This window comes from Chiloscyllium plagiosum, chromosome 9 (genome assembly GCF_004010195.1).
Source record: "Chiloscyllium plagiosum isolate BGI_BamShark_2017 chromosome 9, ASM401019v2, whole genome shotgun sequence".
Classification (NCBI taxonomy): Eukaryota; Metazoa; Chordata; class Chondrichthyes; order Orectolobiformes; family Hemiscylliidae; genus Chiloscyllium; species Chiloscyllium plagiosum.
In genome coordinates, this window is record NC_057718.1 from 104,632,134 (window position 1) to 104,645,550 (window position 13,417).

At 46.9% G+C, this 13,417-nt stretch overlaps 2 protein-coding genes across 3 annotated transcripts in view; both read right to left on the reverse strand.

Annotated features, from left to right (window-relative positions):
* The window catches only part of cep68 (centrosomal protein 68), a 130,482-nt gene that overhangs the window by 18,293 nt on the left and 98,772 nt on the right, over positions 1–13,417 (reverse strand). The gene's annotated exons all lie outside the window — the stretch shown is intronic.
* LOC122553127 overlaps positions 1–13,417 on the reverse strand; it is a 24,706-nt gene extending 11,289 nt beyond the window's left edge. Inside the window, exon 1 of one of the 2 annotated variants that reach the window (XM_043696688.1) lies at positions 13,386–13,417. The gene's annotated coding sequence lies outside the window, so the exon portion shown is untranslated. Of the gene's footprint in view, positions 1–7,919; positions 8,856–13,385 lie in introns of those variants that run through there. The other variant, XM_043696687.1, reaches the window with a different exon arrangement.

The window sequence follows — 13,417 nt, forward strand, 5'->3', positions numbered from 1 at the left end:
GACTTGTCCGGACTTGTCCTACCTGCCTAACTCCTTTTCCACCTATCCACTCCACCCTCTCCTCCCTAACCTATCACCTTCAACCCCTCCCCCACTCACCCATTGTACTCTATGCTACTTTCTCCCCACCCCCACCCTCCTCTAGCTTATCTCTCCACGCATCATGCTCTCTGCCTTTATTCCTGATGAAGGGCTTTTGCCCAAAACGTCGATTTCACTGCTCCATGGATGCTGCCTGAACTGCTGTGCTCTTCCATCACCACTAATCCAGAATAAACATAGAACATAGAACAGTACAGCACAATACAGGCCCTTCGGCCCACAACGTTGTGCTGAGCATTTATCTTAATCTAAGATCAACCTAACCTACACACCCCTCAATTTACTGCCGTCCATGTGCTTGTCCAGCAGTCACTTAAATGTTCCTAATGTCTCTGACAGTATATTCCATACACCCACCACTCTCTGTGTAAAGAACCTTCCTCCAATCATCTTAAAAGTATGACCCCTCGTAACAGCCATTTCTGCCCTGGGGAAATCTGTCTACTCTATCTCTGCCTCTCATTACCTTGTATACCTCCATCAAGTCACCTCTCTTTCTTCTCTCCAGTGTGAAAAGTCCAAGCTCACTCAATGGCTCTTCATAAGACAAGCCCTCCAATCCAGGCAGCATCCTGGTAAATCTCCTCTGCACCCTCTGCAAAGCATCTACATCCCTCCTATAAAGAGGTGACCAGACCTGGACACAATATTCCAAGTGTGGTCCAACCAGGGTTTTTATAGAGCTGCTGCAATACCTTGCGGCTCTTGAACTCAATCCCCCTGGTTCATGAAAGCCAAAACACCATAAGCCTTCTTAACAACCCTATCCACTTGGGTGGCAGCTTTGAAGGATCTATCTGTATGGACCCCAAGATCCTGCTGTTCCTCCACATTGCCAAGAATCCTGTCTTTAACCCTGTATTCAGCATTCAAATTTGATCTTCCAAAATGAATCACTTTGCATTTATCCAGGTTGAACTCCATCTGTCACTTCCCAGCCCAGCTCTGCATCCTGTCAATGTCTTGTTGTAGCCTGCAACAGCCCTCTGATTAGGTTAGATTAGATTCCCTACAGGAAACAGGCTCTTCGGCCCAACAAGTCCACACTGACCCTCTGAAGAGTAACCCACCCAGACCCATTCTCCTCTGACTAATGCACCTAACATTTTGGGCAGTTTAGCATGGCCAATTCACCTGACCTGCACATCTTTGGACTGTGGGAGGAAACCGGAAGCACCAGGAGGAAACCCACACAGACAAAGGGAGAATGTGCAAACTCCACACAGTCGCCCGAGGCTGGAATCGAACCTAGGACCCTGTTGCTGTGAGGCAATAGTGCTAACCACTGAGCCACCGTACTGCCCCCTCAACACTATCTACAACACCACCAACCTTTGTGCCCTTCCACTTCTTTTCTGAACCCTTTCAAAGTTTAACATCCTCCCTATGCCAGGGAGACCAGAATTGCACACAATATTCCAAAAGTGGCCTCACCAACGTCCTGTACAGCCATAACATGACCTCCCAACTCCTATTGTCAAAATTGTTGTGCTGGAAAAGCACAGCAGGTCAGGCTGCATCCAAGGAGCAGGAGAATCGATGTTTCAGGCAAAAGCCCTTCATTCCTGATTGATCTGCTGTGCTTTTCCAGCACCACACTCTCAACTCTGATCTTCAACATCCCCAGTCTTCACTTTCTCCTCCTCCCAACTCCTACACTCAATGCATTACCAATAAAGGCAAGCATACCAAACGTCATCTTCACCAGCCTGTCTACCTGGGACTCCACTTTCAAGGAATTATGTCAGAGTTGGAGGAGTGAAGTGGTCTCACAGGACTGTGGGACTCAATGTCATATTTCCAAGTTAAGATACTTAACTAAGTGGGAATGTGTGTCATGAGGAAGATACTAAAAGGCCTCAGGAGGATTAGACAGAGTTAGCGAATGAGGTAAAAACAATGACTGCAGATGCTGGAAACCAGATTCTGGATCAGTGGTGCTGGAAGAGCACAGCAGTTCAGGCAGCATCCAAGGAGCAGTAAAATCAACGTTTTGGGCAAAAGCCCTTCATCAGGAATATTGGCAGTGAGCCTGAAGCAAGTAGGCGGCCTGTGCCCAGAGGTGCTCTCTGAATCGCTCCGCAAGTAGGCGGCCTCTGAATCGCTCCGCCTACTTGCGGAGCGATTCAGAGAGCACCTCTGGGCCACCCGGACGAACCAACCCAACCACCCTGTAGCACAGCATTTCAACTCCCCCTCCCACTCCACCGAGGATATGCAGGTCATTGGACTCATCCACCGCCAAACCACAACAACGCGACGGTCGGAGGAGGAGCGTCTTATCTTCCGACTGGGAACCCTCCAACCACAGGGGATGAACTTGGACTTCACCAGTTTCTTCATCCCCCCTCCCCCCACCTTGTCTCAGCCGAATCCCTCCAGCCCGGCACCGCCTTCCTGACCTGCAGTCTTCTTCTTGACCTCTCCGCCTCCATCCTACTCCGACCTATCACCCTCACCTTGACCTCTTTCCACCTATCACATTTCCAACGCCCCTCCTCCAAGTCCCTCCTCCCTACCTTTTATCTTCTCCTGCTGAACACTCTCTGCTCATTCCTGAAGAAGGGCCTGTGCCCGAAACGTCGAATCTCCTGTTCCCTGGATGCTGCCTGACCTGCTGTGCTGTTCCAGCAATAAAGTTTCAAAAAGGAAACTAGTGCCCTTGCCAGTAAGTGACTGAATGCTAACATACAGGTGCAGCAAGCTGTTAGGAAGATGAGTAAAATGTTGGTCTTTATCACAAGAGGATTTGAGTACAGGAGCAGTGATGTCTTGCTTCAGTTGTGTAGGAGCTAGGTTAGACTGCAGCTAGAGTACAGGGTACAGGGTACGCCCTTATTTGGTTTTCCTTATCTCAGGAACACTAATATTGCCACAGAGGGAGAGGAGTAAAGGTTTCATGGGATGATGGGACTATCCTGTGAACAGGGATTGGACAAATTGGGCCTGGATTCTCGACAGTTTTAGAGAATGGCAGCAGAGATCTCAATGAAACTTACAAAATACTTCAAAGATATAGACAGGGCAAAACGCAGGTAAGATGTTTCCTTGACTGGGGAGTCCATGGCATAGGAACATTGGAATTTGGAGCAGGAGTAGGCAATTCAGCCCTTCAAACCTACTCTGCCATTTTAACATGATTATGGCTGATCTTATCCTGGTTGAAAATGTGTTGCTGGAAAAGCGCAGCAGGTCAGGCAGCATCCAAGGAGCAGGAGAATCAACGTTTCGGGCATGAGCCCTTCTTCAGGAATCATTCCCGAAATGTCGATTCTCCTGCTCCTTGGATGCTGCCTGACCTGCTGCGCTTTTCCAGCAACACATTTTCAACTCTGATCTCCAGCATCTGCAGCCCTCACTTTCTCCTCGAAGATCTTATCCTGGTCCCAACTCCACTCTCTGGCCTGTTCCCCATCACCCTTTATCCTGCTGTTCATCAGAAACAGATCCATTTCTTTCTTGAATGTGCTGACTGATTATGCCTCCACAAGCCTCTGAGAGAAATCCAGGAGGCACAGTTTAAAAATAAGGGAGATGCAACTTGGGTCTGAGATAAGGAGAAATGATTTTATTCAGAGAGCGGTGAACCTTCAGAATCCTCTAGCCCACAGAGGGCTGTGGCAGAGCTGCCAGAGAGTCTGTTTAAGGTGACAGACTGAGCTGACCTCAGGATGGGTCAGCCTGGGCCTGAACTCAAGGGGGTATTGAAGAATGTGTGGGGATCAGACTGAAACATATAAAATTCTAGCAGTGCTAAACAACATGATGCAAGCAAGCTGTTTTCCCTGGTTGAGGAGTCGAAAACTAGGGGACACCATCCCAGGAAACAGCCTGAGATCAGGAACCATTACTTCACTCGGACAGTGGTCAATGTGTGGAATTCACTGCCACAGAATGCTGTGGAGGCCAGGTCACGGAATATATTCAACACTGCGATTGATCAATTCTGAGATACAAGAGGTCTCAGTAGGGGGTGGAGAGAAAACAAGAAGACAGCACTGAAATACAAGATAGGCCACCATCAATGGCAGTGCAGGCTTGAAGGGCCGAATGGCCTGCCCTTGCCCCCAGTTTCTATGTTCTGTTTCTGATTATCAATGAGGTAAAAGGTTTTTGGGATGGGGTGGGAGGTAAAAAGGCTTTGAGGTGCTTGGTCAGCCATGATCATATTGAATGGTGGTGCAGGCTGATTGGCCTCCTGCTGTTCACCTGCTCCATGTTTGCCACAGTGATTGGGCAGAAACGTGTTATCCTCCACCGGAACAGGTTTCGGTTCTCCAGGAGCTCATGATCGATTCTCAGGCCACTTCTGGGAGTAACTCAGGGAAAGCGCAAACAAATCGAATGTAATTTCATCGCAAATGTTTTGTAATCCATCAAAATGCTCTCGATGGCTGTGGGCAAGAGGCAGCTGTTTGACTTACAAATCAGGAATCCTCCAAGTGGATAATGAAGAGTGTGCTGGCATTCCCATTGGCTGAAGGACACACTGCCAAGCTTGGACTTGTAAATTGACCAATGGGAGGAGGGAGAGAGAGGGGGGAATCTGGTGTCTGAGCACAGGGAGGTGACTCCATATTGCTAGGTAGACTGCCTCAGGTGTCCTCAGACTCTGGATGGAGAGATCACTGGGCTGGCACTGGGAATGTACACAGGCTGAGCAAACTACGGAAGATTGGAATCTCTCCACCCACCGATAATCAGATAAACATGTAGCAACATGCCCCATAACAATAAGAGTACTTTAACATCCTGTACAGTTCTTGCTATTAATCCATGTGTTAACATAACATTAATGACCTGCTTTCTTCAGAATTAGTCGTTAACCCTGTCGATATTAATCCAAACTCAAAGTGCATTCATCTAACAGGGAATACCCTCCTATTTATCTCTCAGCCTCCTTTTGCAATGTCCCACAATACTGATGAAGGGCTTATACCCAAAACATGGACTCTCCTGCTCCTCGGATGCTGCCCGTTCTGCTGCACTTTTCCAGCAACATTTTTCAGCTCTGACCTCCAGAATCTGCAGTCCTCACTTTCTCCTCTTACTTGTGATGGTCATTGACTGGTGTTTGTGGGGCATGAATGTTACTTGCCACTTGTCAGCCCAAGCCTGGGTATTGTGCAGATCATGTTGCATTCGATCACAGACTGCTTCAGTATCTGAGAAGTCGCAAAGTAGTGCTAAACATTGCACAATCATCGGCAAACATCCCCACTTCTGACCTATTGATGAAGCAGCTGAACATTGTTTCTGCCAAAATGGACAATTTCCAAATTTCCCATGAGACTCCATTTGCCCAGTGCCTTAACCTATCTCTATCCTTTTGTAGGTTAATGTCCCCTTCACAATTCAGCTTCCTATCTTTTGTCAACAATAAATTGAGTTCCTGCACATTTGAAACCTTCATCCAAGTCATTTCTATAAATGGTAAAGAGTTGAGGCCCCAGCACTGACCCCTGGGGCTCACTGCTTAGTGGCATTGTACCAGCCTGAAAAAAAGGACCCACTTATTCATACAGTCTACTGATGGTCAGGCCCAGGACACTATCCTGAGGAATTTCTGTGGAAATGTCCCAGAGTGACTCACCCCACCCAACATCCCAAAGAAATACATAAAATAGGCCATTCAGCCCCTCGTGTCTGTTTCCCCATTCAATAAGATCTCGGCTAATCGCTTCATTTTTCAATCTTTGGTTTCCTTTCCAACAACCTAATCACCTCAACCTTTGAAATATTTGGTGACCTGGACCCCACCAACTTCTCAGGCAAAGAGTTCCAAAGTTGCATAATCCTCTGTGAGAAATTATTTCTCCTCATCCTCTCTCTTTCTCCTTCCCAAACTCAGTCCCATCACTTATCTGTCCCTCAACATTATAGTCACCTCACTTACATACTCCAGTTACATCAGTGGCGTCTACCCGACAATGTGGAAAATTGCCCAGGTATGATCTGTACAGAAAAAGCAGGACAGATCCAACCCGGCCAAATCCCGCCCCATCAGTCTACTCTCGATCATCAGTAAAGTGATGGAAGGGGTCAGTACCAGTGCTATCAAGCAGCACCTGCTCAGCAATAACCTGCTCACTGATGCCCAGTTTGGGTTCCCCCAGGGTCACTCAGCTCCTGACCTCATTACAGCCTTGGGTCAAACATGGACAAAAAGGCTGGACTCCAGAGGGGAGGGGAGAGGGTAAGCCTTGACATCAACTGAGTGTGGCATCAAGAAGCCCTGACAAAACTGGAATCAATGGGTAACAGAGGGCAAACACTCTGCTGGTTAGGGTTATTCCTGGCACATAGAAAGATGGTCAAGATTGTTGGAAGTCAGTTATCTCAGTTCCAGGACATCTCTGCAGGAGTTCCTCAGGGTAGTGTCCTCGGCCCAACCATCTCCAGCTGCTTCATCAATGACCTTCCCTCCATCAGAAGGTCCGAAGTGGGGATGTTCACTGATGATTGCACAATGTTCAGCACCATTCACCATTCCTCAGGTACTGAAGCAGTCCGTGTTCAAATGCAACAAGGTCTGGGTAATATCCAGGCTTGGGCTGACAAGTGGCAAGTAACATTTGTACCACACAAATGCCAGACTATGGCTGTCACTAACAAGAGACAATCTAACCACTGCCCCTTAACATTCAATCACTAAATCCCCTATCAACACTCTGGGAGTTATCATTGATCAGAAACTTAACTGGACTCACCACATAAATGCAGTGGTTACAAGAGCAGGTCAGAGGTTAGGAATACTGCAACGAGTAACTCACCTCCTGACTCCCCAAAGTCTATCCACCATCTACAAGTCACAACTCTGGAGTGTGATGGAATCCTCCCCACTTGCCTGGATGGGGGCAACTCCAACAACACTCAAGAAGCTCAACACCATCCAGGACAAAGTAGCCACTTGATTGACACCACTTCCGCAAACATCCACTCCCTCCACCACCGACTCTCAGCAGCAGCAGCGTGTACTATCTACAAGATGCACTGCAGAAATTCACCAGAGAGCCACTTCTATCTAGAAGGACAAGGGCAGCAGATCCATGGGAACACCACCCACTGCAAGTTCCCCTCCAAGCCACTCCCCATCCTGACTGGGAAATATATCACCATTCCTTCCCTGTCACTGGGTCAATATCCTGGAACTCCCTCCCTAAGGGCATTGTGGGTCAACCTAAAGCACATGGGCTGCAGCGGCTCAAGAAGGCAGCTCACCCCCACCTTCTCAAGGGGCAACTAGGGACGGGTAATAAATGCTGGGCCCAGCCAGTGACACCCACATTCCACAAAAAGGAGCAAATTTTTAAAAAAATATATCACGACAATTTCTCAATCCCTGTTTCTGTGTTAGAACATTCCCAGCACCTAACTCGAACCTTAACCGTAACTATACCCATAACCATCACCCCAACCATAACCCTAACCCATTAAAGCCAACCCTGTTCAGATCCTGTTATCAGCTCACAGCCTCCCTCCCAGTTCTACCAGGTATTGTCGGACTCTGAAGGGTCTGTTACAGTGTGAGTGAGTCGAGGGCTTACACAAGACAACAGGCAGCTCACGGAAAAGAACCTCCACTCTGTAAAGACAGAATCATTGACTGGTGCTGCCCTGACAGGTATAAAAGGTCATGAGCAGGGTCAGGTAAAGGAAGCTGAGACAGACAGCGGTTCATTCCTCCGACAATATTGTAGTCAAACTGATCTGACTGACTGTAGATTTACTTCTGACACAGAATCACTGATTGATCAAGACTGTAACAGAAATTTATGGAACGCATTCGATTATATTATAAATCCAAGGCAAATTACCTGTGAAACATTGTGGCCATAAACCTTCTCCTTCAGTCGTTGATGCAGGATGGTACTATGTCTGTCGCCGCCTCAAGCCCAGCTCCTCTTTCAAAGAATATCTGCAGAATATTCTGCCCTGTGGCTCTTTCCTCCCAGCTCCTAGCTGACCAGGGATTAACTATATCCTCTGTTCACATTGTCCCTGAGCAATAAGGGGGAACACCCATTGCTCCGACTGCCTATACTGCCAGTGGATCAAGGTACCACTGGGCATATTAAATAGAGAGTGGAAAATCCATGCCTGGCAGCTTAAGTTCAGGTTCAGACACAGGGCTCCTGGTTAGTGAGTGGTTATTGACCAGAGGGTGTTAAATATCCAGTGGTTGGGGGGAGGAGGGCACTACAAAAAGGCAAGTGGGCATCCTGTCCAATAGACATCACTCTGAAGGTCCCACTTTATTGTGACCTAATTTCCTTCATAACTCAGCAAGGGCCTAGGGCATAAATACAAGAGATTTTGGTTGCTGGCCTGGTTGTTTCGCTCCGCTCCGCTCAGGCTCGTCATGAGTTCGGTTTGCTCAGGGTCCGTACTCCAGGGCATTGCCGAGCCTCAGGCATCGAGAGTTTCAAACTGCCCAGGAACTGAGTGAGTCTCCCCAGCGCCGCAGCGTGACCGCTGGGAGGTTTTACCAAGCTAGGGTGAAAATAAAACACTCATGAGCTCATTGCAGCTCAACGCAGTTCTGAGGCTGGTCAGGGAGAGGCTGCAAGTTAGAAATCCAGCTACAGACGGGAAACGGAAACAAACTCACAGAGAACGCTGGCTGTTATTGGCTGCTGCTGCTGCCGCAAAGATACAAAACTTGGCATAGCCACAAATGTTTAGCTAATTTACGTGCTTTTGAGACTGACATGATCTGAGATTATCATCAGAGACAAATTACTGGAGAAAGTTAACAGCCTAAAGTCCCTCGTTAGCACTGGGACTGGCTCTGCACCTTTCAGTCCGAAAAGAGTTAGCTGCAGATGCACAAACAGTGGGATGTAGTCACAATGATCTTCCAAAGTTACTGCAATTCAGCAACAGCTCCAGCAGACCGGCAGTTGGGAAATGTTACACTTCCTTTTGGAAAAAAAGGAGGGAGAGAGAGAGCCGGAAACTACCAGCCCGTTAGACTGACATCAGTTGTTCGGGAAATGCTGGAATCCGTTATTGAGAAAGCTTTCAGAGTGCACTTGGAAAAGCAGAGTATGATCAGAACAAGCCAACATGGTTTTACTGAAAAAAATCCTGTTTGACATTAAAATAAAACAAAGATCTGCAGATACTGGAGATCTGATACAAACAAGAACAGAGAGTGCTGGAGAAACTCAGCAGATCTGGCAGCATCTGTGGAGGGAAACAAAGTTAATGTTTCGGGTCCAGTGACCCTTCTTTGGATCCTGAAAGCAGATAAAGGGGATCTGGATGTAGTGTACCTGGATTTCAAAAGGCATGCAATAAGGTGTCATAGAAAAGATAAAAACAAATAGAGATAGGGTTAATCTATCAGCACGGATAGAGAAAAGGGCATAAATGGAGCATTTTCCAGTTACCAAGCAGTGAATAATGGGACAGTGCTGGGGTCCCAGCTATTTCCAATCTACAGGTTTTACTTTGGCAGGTTAAGTAATTGGGCAATGAGGTGACTGATGGATTACAAAATTAGGAACCTAGTTTTGCCTTAGGAACAGCAGAATATTTTTAACGGCTTTGAAACTTGTAAATGTTGAGTTAACATAGACCTAGGTGAACTTGTAAAGGAACACAAAAGGTTAGAGTGCAGGAACAGCAAGAAATCAACAAAGCAAATGGGATGTTGACCTTTAGTGTAAGGGAATAGAGGAAGACAGAAATCTTACTCCACCTGGTGAAGGAGCAGCACTCTGAAAGCTAGTGCTTCCAAATAAACCTGTTAGACTGTAACCTGGTGTTGTGGGATTTTAACTTACTCCAATTGTGCAGGGTTTTGGTGAAATCACAATAGCTTTAGTGTCCATGTCTAAGGAAGGCCATACCTGCATTGGAGATGATGCAGTAAAGTTTCATTAAATTAGCCCCTGGGTCGAAGGACTTGTCTGCTGATGAGACCCTGAGTCTAAAGGCTCCATCCTCTCTGCAGTTTCGAAGAATAAGAGGTGATCTCATCAAAATATGCAGAATTCTTTGCATAATTGTTTCTGATGATCAGGGAATTTACACCCAGTCACAGTCTCAAGATAAAGGGTCAAACATTTAGGACAGAGCTGAAGAGGAGTTTCTTCATTCAGCGAGTAGTGAATCTTCGGAATTCTCTACCCAGGGGATTGTGGATGTTCCTCAGGTCTGAGGAAGGGTCACTGGACCCAAACATTAACTGTGATTTCTCTTCATAGATGCTGCCAGACCTGCTGAACCTTTACAGCTATTTCTGTTTATGTTTTCCCTCGTTGAATATATTTAAGGCTGGGACAGAGGTACATCTTGGTCCCTCTGAAAGGAGATGGTGCTGAAGCCCAATGTCACCATCATACTGAATGGCATAGAAGACTGGATGGGCTGAATGGTCATGTGTCTTCCTATTTCTAAGCTTCTTGCCTGTGGAAGAGTTCCAGCAAAGTGTTTCATACATAACTGTGTGTTCCCTTGACACAATGCTGTCTAATGTCCCAAATGTCCTCACTCTTAATGCTTCGAGATTTCCATCTTTTTGTTATTGAGCAAACTGAAAGGCAGATACCAACAGAACAAGGGGTTCCACAAAACAGCAATGACTGGAATTGGAATTGGGTGTAACTTCAGCGATCAACACTGGCTCCCTTTTTGTTCCCCAATCTGGAGTTCGTTAATGGGAACACAAACCTTAAAGCTGACCAAGACCATCAAGATTACGCAAAGATGGAAAGACAAGACAGGTTAATGAAATGGACAAGAAAAAGCCAGATCCAAAATGTGGGAGCTAACACATTCCGGCAGAGAAATCAATGACTGCCAATGGAAAGGACGCATCTGAAGAATTAAGACCAGAGTCATGGTTCCTGAGTATAAGTTTTAAAAAGTAATAAAACTCATCCAGTAGCATTTGTGGACTCTACAAATAATAGTAGAGTAAAGTATGCTAAATTAATTTGGTTAACTACTGCAGCAATGATTGGGAACTCTGCCAGAAAACAGACAGATATTGGAGCAACAGAAACCAGAGTATCCATTCACCAGGATTATTCTTGAGTTGGCAAACCCAGAGCTGGTGGGACCATTTCCACTGCAACATGAGAAGGCGAAAGAGAGATTCAATACAAGGTTTCTGAATTTCTCAGAGCTTCCACAGTTAATTACTTTCTCTTCATTTATTTGTGGGATGTGGGGGTCACTGGCTGGGCCCAGCATTTATTGCCTGTCTCTAGTTGCCCCTTGAGAAGGTGGGGGTGAGCTGCCTTCTTGAACCGCTGCAGTCTATGTGCTGTAGGTATACCCACAATGCCCTTAGATAGAGAATTCCAGCATTTTGACCAAGTAATACTGAAGGAACGGCGATATATTTTCAAGTCAGAATAGTGAGTGGCTTGAAGGGGAACTTGCAAGGGGTGGTGTTCCCATGCATCTACTGCCCTTATCCTTCTCGATGGAAGTGGTCATGGGTTTGGAAGGTGCTGACTGAGGATCTTTGGTGAATTTCTGCAGTGCATCTTGTAGATGGTACACACTGCAGCTACTGAGTGTCAGTGGTGGAGGGAGGGAATGCTTGTGGATGTGGTGCCAATCAAGTGGGCTGCTTTGTCCTGGATGGTGTCAAGCTTCTTGAATGTTGTTGGAGCTGGCCCCATCCAGGCAGATGGGGAGTATTCCATCACCCTCCTGATTTGTGCCTTGTAGATAGTGGATATCTCCCTGCAGCTCTTTGTGCACTATCACCTCTCTAGAAGAGGGGCTTCCTGCTTCCATCCATCAAACCGACAGAAATGCCAAGGAATTGCCAGCTCTCAGGTCACTGTAGAATCAATCAGGATGATGCTGAAGTGTATTCAGGCTTTGGCAGCATTTTAACTCAAACAATAGCAGAAGCAACAGGGTGGTGACTCCTCAAACCCCCACCATCATTCAGGAAGCTCATGGCTAACCTTTTACCTTGCCTCCCGAGATACCCTCAATTCAGGTCAATGGTCTAGGAATCTCTGCCCGGAATCTATTTTCAACAGCTCTTCTGCTTGGAGAATTCCAAACCGTCACACCCCCCTCCATGAACACATTCTTCCTCATTCTGGATCAGTGGTGCTGGAAGAGCACAGCAATTCAGGCAGCATCTGACAAGCAGCAAAATTGACGTTTCCGACAAAAGCCCTTCATCTTCCTCATGTCAGTCCTAAATGGGTGACCACTCCATCATCGTACTGTGGCTGTCCCACACTGACTGCAGTGATTCACAAAGACAGCTCACTCCTCCCTTGACAACAGCTATTAGGGACGGGCAATAAATACTGGCCCAGACAGTGACACCCAGGTCAAGATTAGAGTGGTGCTGGAAAAGCACAGCAGGTCAGGCAGCATCCAAGGAGTGATTCCTGATGAAGGGCTTTTGCCTGAAACATCAATTTTCCTGCTCCTCGGATGCTGCCTGACCTACTGTGCTTTTCCAGCACCACTCTAATCTAGACTCTGAACTCCAGCATTTGCAGTCCTCACTTTCACCTAGTGACAACCAGGGACAGACTCTGATCAACAGAATAATCTCCCACCATCTGCATAAACAGCTTTTTCAGCTGTTTTGATTTTTTAAAAGTTATTATTTGGACAAGAACTTGATAAACATCTGAATTATCTCCTGGACTGACCTTCTCAATCTAACCTGAGTGGGGGAATAGGCTGATATGCACACACCTTGTCAAACAGTTAATGTTAGTTACCTATAGGCAATGGTTTGATTTACATCTTGTTGTGGAGACTGCATTGCTAAGTTACCACCTTCTGTATTGATGTTTTGAGAGCCAAAGTGCAAAATACTAGCACCAGAACAAGCTGCTGAAAATTTGGACATTTATCCACAGAGAGTACCGTCTCTCACACGCACATAAACAGATAAAAACATTAATGCCTCTTAGGGATTTGTACAGACACACACACACGTAAACACCTCAGTAATTCCTGTCGCGCTCTCTCACTCACACACAGTTAAATGTGAAACATCCGAATCTAATCCACATTAAATTTAATTCATTTCCTGCTCTGCTTTCGGGAAATCTGTGTGAGGGCAGTTAATCTCTGAAAGCAGTTAGAATGGGAGCACACCAGGCCAGAGGGAGTCGCACACAGACAGAGCCCCGAACCATCCGGATGGAGAGACATGAACATACAGCCGGAGCCTCCAGCCACCATGAGCCTGTTCAATCATCTGTACAAGGAGAGAGACACGGGCCGGGGGGGAGAGACACGGGCCGGGGAGGGGAGGGGGGGGGGGGTGCATAACTCACCCCCCGCCTGTCCCAGAGGTTTCCCCTCCGCC